General features: G+C 42.5%; 1 long non-coding RNA gene across 1 annotated transcript in view; it reads left to right on the forward strand.

Moving 5' to 3' along the window:
• The window catches only part of LOC102408842, a 30978-nt gene extending 27103 nt beyond the window's left edge, over window positions 1–3875 (forward strand). Inside the window, exons 3-4 of the long non-coding RNA XR_003104594.2 lie at window positions 14–125; window positions 3702–3875. This is a non-coding gene — a long non-coding RNA (uncharacterized LOC102408842). The remainder of the gene's footprint in view (window positions 1–13; window positions 126–3701) is intronic.
• The last annotated feature ends 2125 nt before the right edge of the window (window positions 3876–6000 follow it).

Genomic DNA, 6000 nt, shown 5'->3' on the forward strand with positions numbered 1-6000 from the left:
TTTTTATAATAAGCATGAACCACACTTATAATGGGAAGAAATCACCGTAATATAAAAGCACAGCCATCTTTGGTGCCACAGCAGGAACCTGAGAGGCTCAAAATGACAGAGGTACTCATTTCCAGGTAAGTGTGTTTCTTGTGGAATAACCTGAAGGCAGTGGCCTTGGGCGATACAGTTTGGAAAATGTAAAACTGAAGCATGAAAGGACGGTTTACTCAGGCTTTCATCCCCAACCCAGTGGAATCATTCCGCATGTTTCATCTTCAAAGCCCACAGCCCTCTCTTCCTCTTCTCTGGATGGTTCAGAGTTAGAGTTTGCATTATAGTTGTCTCAAAGTCTGCTCTGTGTTTGCTGTACAGAACCCAAGGATGTGGAGGGCACTTGTACTCTGTTTTACATAAGAGATGGAGCATCCGTGGATTGGCGTATCCCTGGGGCGTCCTGGACCCAGTGTCCCTCAGATTCTGAGTGTAGACTATCTAGAGAAGTACCCAACGTACAGACTGATGACTCAGAACGTGACTGAGGTAGATTACTTTTAGTTTTATAATACCCAGCCAAACTTCCCGGATGTCTTTGGAGAAAAAAAAAAAACCCAAATATTAAAACCCTGGAACCCTTCACACCACAAAGTAAAATCCCCAAAGATGGAGAAATGTCATGGAAGAAGGTGAGTGAGAGCTCAGTGCAGTCAAGTTGTCTGTGGTGGAAAGAATGCACATTCCCTTCAGGCTGAAGAATGCAAAGCAGCCCAGTAATGCTCCACTAAACGCTGAATAAACTTGGTGTTTCCTCAAGTCCCTTCAATACGGAGGCAGTGTGCCTTTACCCTTGTCTGCCAAAGCCCAGCGAAGGGCATTGCTATCTCTCCTCGCGTCTCTCTGAAGCCGGCTCTCTGGGCAGTTCTTTGGGCAGCTGCAAGTTCATCTGCTTCCAGTTGCTCTTCTTTTGTACCAAAGATTCTAGAGAAGTGATAGAAGGTTCTAGAGAAGTGACGGCTACTAAGGGGTCAGGCTTCGGTCATGTTGGCAATAGCAGAGGGAGGAAGTGGAGGGAGAAAACAAGACTCAGTCTGAATAAAGAGGAAGGGCAGGGGGAGGACCCGGGGATGTCACTGAGGGCGGGGCTCTGGGGTTCAGGGCACATTCCCAGCCTGGGTGAGTCAACATGGCCAGGGCAGGGCGAGGATGAAGCAGGGGTGCCCTGCCTGAGGGCTTGAGGGTGTGTGGTTCTTTCTATTTAAAAAATGATGTCATTTCTCCGTGTTCAATTTCTTTATCAAATTTATTTAAACAACCTCATTGTCCCTTCCATTCAAGTTAAATTCAAGTTTGAGCAAAGAGCATTCCATCTCTCATCTTCCTAATATTGAATATTATCCTTCTTCCTATTTTCTTTGTCATTTTCTCTAAGTAATAAAATGTCATAAATGACTTTTACTCAGGCTTCTAGGACCTTTAGGTCTTCTCCCAGATTGTGTGATCTAAAGTAGCACTGAAGTAGACCAACTAATGTAATGACAAGTCAAGACATGGAAGACTTCACAATTTGAAAAGGAAGAAAGTTTGGTGAAATTTTAAGAGATACCTATGGCGGGCTATGGTGGCAGAGTCAGAATCGTGAGGAATGAAATTCAGAATATTGGAACAACTAGATGAAGGTTACAAAAATAAAGCTATTCAGTGACCGGTTGGGAATGGTGTTAGACGGAACTCCAAGGAGGCGAGAGTGCCAGGGGAATGGGGCACGTTGGCAGTTAGCACAGCCATCCCAAGTTCTCAGATGCCTTCTACCCACTCCTGGTGCCCATATTGAAATGTGGTGGTTATATTGTAATGTGTCAGTAGACCACATTGCTCTAATAAGCAACACCAGCTACTGGGAAGTGGTTTTCTCTGAGCACAGGTCTCTGTCTTAAAGCCAGGTGGAGTGTAAATCATTGTGGAATTGAATGACTTTCTGTGTTATGTGTCTACTCATCCTCCGTATCATCCTGTGAGCATAAAACTCAGATTTCTGATCTTGGCATTCAAGGTTATCCACGATCAACCCCAGTATTGCCAACTTCGCTTGTGTTTTTCCCCCAGAATCCACATACTCCAGCCAGTCTGGCTTATCTCCACCACTGTGAATTCTTGATTCAGCATCACCTTTCATACCTTAATCACCCTTCTCCATTTCATTGTCTGGGCCTCTTCTACCATCTAAGATACTCACTTTCCCTTTTCCGTACGCTCAACACGGGGGACCTTGCCCTCTTCTGAAATCCTGCAGCCTTGAGATCACTCCCACTTATCTCAAAACAAATTTCAGTAGATTAAAATCATAACAACAGTTTTGTCTGACTACAGTGAAATTAAGCTAAAAATCAATAGCAAAAATATAACTAGAAAATCTTCAACTGTTCTAAAATAGATCGATACATTTATAAGTAACTCATGGATAAAGGAAAACAATCTAAACAGAAGATGAGGAGTATTTTGAACTGGATGATAAGGAAACTAAATCATATCAAAACTTGTGAGATGTAGATAAAGCTGTCCTTAGAGGAAATTTTTTTAAATGCATATATTAGAAAAGAAGAAAAGTTAAATGCCAGTGGTATGTGTCCATCACAATTATCTGGGAGTATAAAACAAACAGCAACAAAAAAGTAAATCCAAAAAGGGGATAAGAAAGGAAACAATAAAGATAGGTGCAGAAATGAATGAAATTACAAAGAAATAAACAATAGAGACTATTAATAAAGTCAAACATTTTTTAGAAAGAAATAGACTTGAAAAATCCCTAATAAGACTGATCAGGATAAGAAAAGGCACAAATCACTGATTTGGGTTTTTAAATTAAGGGTATTGTCTCAGATCCTAGAGACGTCATATAAACATAATGTGAGGCTATTACCTTAACTGATTCTCTGTGTAGACTTTGCTACTATGAAGAGATCATGCTTATTATCTTGAGCAAATATTCAGGTCGATGGGGCAGTTATGCTTTGGGGGGTAAATTAATAAATTGGCTTTTACGTTGATAAACTGATATTTGTTCTGTTTTGTTTTTTAGTTTGGTTAAGGTGACTCAGTTCTATAATGTTTGAAAAGCCCTGTGTAAACTTACCAAATTGAGTCTTTGTACATGCGATGCGGAAGACTAGACGCTGGCCCCGCAGTTATCTAAGACAATGGGCAGGGCTGCTGTAGTCCCAGTTGGATCCTTTCTGTGGAATAGCTCATTTGTAAATTTCCTCAGCTGTGTGTGCACATCCGATCATGTCTTATGTATATTTATATCCTATATCTAGTGGAATGAGTAGCATTTTGCCTAGTGGAGGCACCATATGTGTAAAAGCATAGGGGCAGGAAATGGGATAGTGTATTCAGGGAAGAGCAACGTTTCTGCTGCAGAGTAGGACATTCAGGGAAGTGCTGAGGGAGACGCTGCCTGGACAGATAGACTTGGTTCCATTTGTGAAAAATATTGGACTAGACATCTTCCTGAACATGTTTTCATTGAAGATTTCCAAACACGGGTGTGATATAAGCAAACTTGTATTTCAGAAAGCACACAGGTTCTTTCTTAGAACTTCTTGAGAAAATGAATGTATGTCTTGTTTCCTTCCCTAGGTTATATATCACAGTCATAGGGGCCCTAAGAATACTTTCTAATTGATTAATTGACTAAGGGACTCTTTCTTGTACAGGCAAACAAGCCAACTTGTTTTATACAAAGTGCTACAGGAGACCCAGCTTATTCCTGCAAGAGTTTATAATATAGTAAGAGAATTGATGCTTTTGAACTGTGATGTTGGAGAAGACTCTTGAGAGTCCCTTGGACTGCAAGGAGATCCAACCAGTCCATCCTAAAGGAGATCAGTCCTGGGTGTTCATTGGAAGGACTGATACTGAAGCTGAAACTTGAATACTTTGGCCACCTGATGCAAAGAACTGATTCATTGGAAAAGACCCTGATGCTGGGAGGGATTGGGGGCAGGAGAAGAAGGGGATGACAGAGGATGAGATGGCTGGATGGCATCACCAACTCGATGGACATGAGTTTGGATGAACTCCAGGAGGTGGTGATGGACAGGGAGGCCTGGCGTGCTGTGATTCATGGGGTCGCAAAGAGTCAGACACGACTGAGTGACTGAACTGAACTGAATGAGATAACACAGGAAGAAAATGGGCCAGGAGTAAAATGGCTTGAATTCTAGATTCATCTTCTCCATTTCAGTTATTTATAAAACAAATATTTAATAAACACCTATCATGTGTCAGATATCTGTTAGACTTTAGGTATGCACTGATGGGAGAAATAGTCACAGGCTTTGTGTGTCCAGTAGAGGATAAAGATATCAAACAATCACAAAAATAGATTGAACAAATAATGTATTGAATAATATGTGCCAGGCACTATTCTAGGTGCTTGAAACCATAATGAAAAAGCAGAAACAGATCTGTGGCCACACAGGACTTATACTCCAGTGGTAGAAGACAGAAAACAAACTCAAGACATACAATAAATAGGTAATGCATATATCTTATTAGAAGGTGATATGTATTATGGAAAAAAGAAAGTCCGGTGAAGGCTTTTAGTAATGGGGAGAGGGCAGATAGGAGCTGGGATGGGTCATCATTTTACACAAGATGATGGAGTGGCCTCATTGAGAAAGGGATGTGTGAGCAGGAACTTAGAAGAGTTGGAGAGTTGATTATGCAGATATCCAAGGGGAATGTATTCCAGGCAGAGGGAACAGCCAGTGTAAAGATCCAGAGTGTTCCAGGCACAGCAACGAGGTCACATCCTCTGCAGCAGGGTAAGCCAGGGGGAGAAAAGTGGGCATAGGAAAGCTGGTGTAGATTTTTTAGGGCTTCGTGGGTCACTATAGGGATTCCCAGGTGACTTAGTGGTAAAGAACCCACCTGCCAATGACTTGGGTTTGATCCCTGGGCCTGGAAGATCTCCTGGAGGGGGAAATGGCAACCCCTTCCAGTATTCTTGCCTGGAGAATCTCATGGACAGAGGAGTCTGGCGGGCTACAGTCCATGGAGTCACAGAGAGCCAAACATGACTGAGCACGTGTGAACGCATGTGGGTCACTGCAAGGACTTTGAGGAGCCATTAAATGAGTTTGAGCAGAGAGAGAGATGATCTGATTTATGCTTTAACAGGATGACCAGTTCCATATTGCAACCTATAACAAATTATGATAGATATGTCCTGAGATGGGCTGGCAACGGGGCTGAATGTATAAAATACCTGTGTGATATTGGGCCCTAAGTTTAACCAGCCTCCTTGGACACACTGAGTCATCTTGGTAAGGACCTGGTAGCATGTGAAGCACATAAGCTCAGGTTGTAGGATACTGTCATTTGGAAATGATGCAGGATGGCACATAATCTAGAAGGGGTCTAGCAGTGGAAGCACATAATTCTCAAAAGAAGCAATACTACATCCAGAAGAGTGAAAACTAGTTCTTCAGTGAAAAAAAAATCTTACTTTTTTTTTTGGATGTACAAAGCACAAATGTATATACAGTATGTAAACAGATATGTCGGAGAAGGCAATGGCACCCCACTCCAGTACTCCTGCCTGGAAAATCCTGTGGATGGAAGAGCCCAGAAGGCTGCAGTCCATGGGGTCGCTGAGGGTCAGACATGACCAAGCAACTTCACTTTCACTTTTCACTTTCATGCATTGGAGAAGGAAATGGCAACCCACTCCAGTGTTCTTGCCTGGAGAATCCCAGGGACGGGGGAGCCTGGTGGGCTGCCATCTATGGGGTCGCATAGAGTCGGACACGACTGAAGTGACTTAGCAACAGATATGTAGTATATCAGCAGTATTTTAATTACGTGGGAGAAATATCTAAAAAGAATCTTTTAGGTACGGGGTGGGTTGGGAGGTTGTATGATCAGGAAAAAAGGTTGGAAAACACTGACTTAGGAAGGGAGTGAGTGGCAGGAAGATCACTGAGCTGGAGGTTAAGAAACCACAATCGA

This window comes from Bubalus bubalis, chromosome 2 (genome assembly GCF_019923935.1).
Source record: "Bubalus bubalis isolate 160015118507 breed Murrah chromosome 2, NDDB_SH_1, whole genome shotgun sequence".
In the NCBI taxonomy this organism is placed as follows: domain Eukaryota; kingdom Metazoa; phylum Chordata; class Mammalia; order Artiodactyla; family Bovidae; genus Bubalus; species Bubalus bubalis.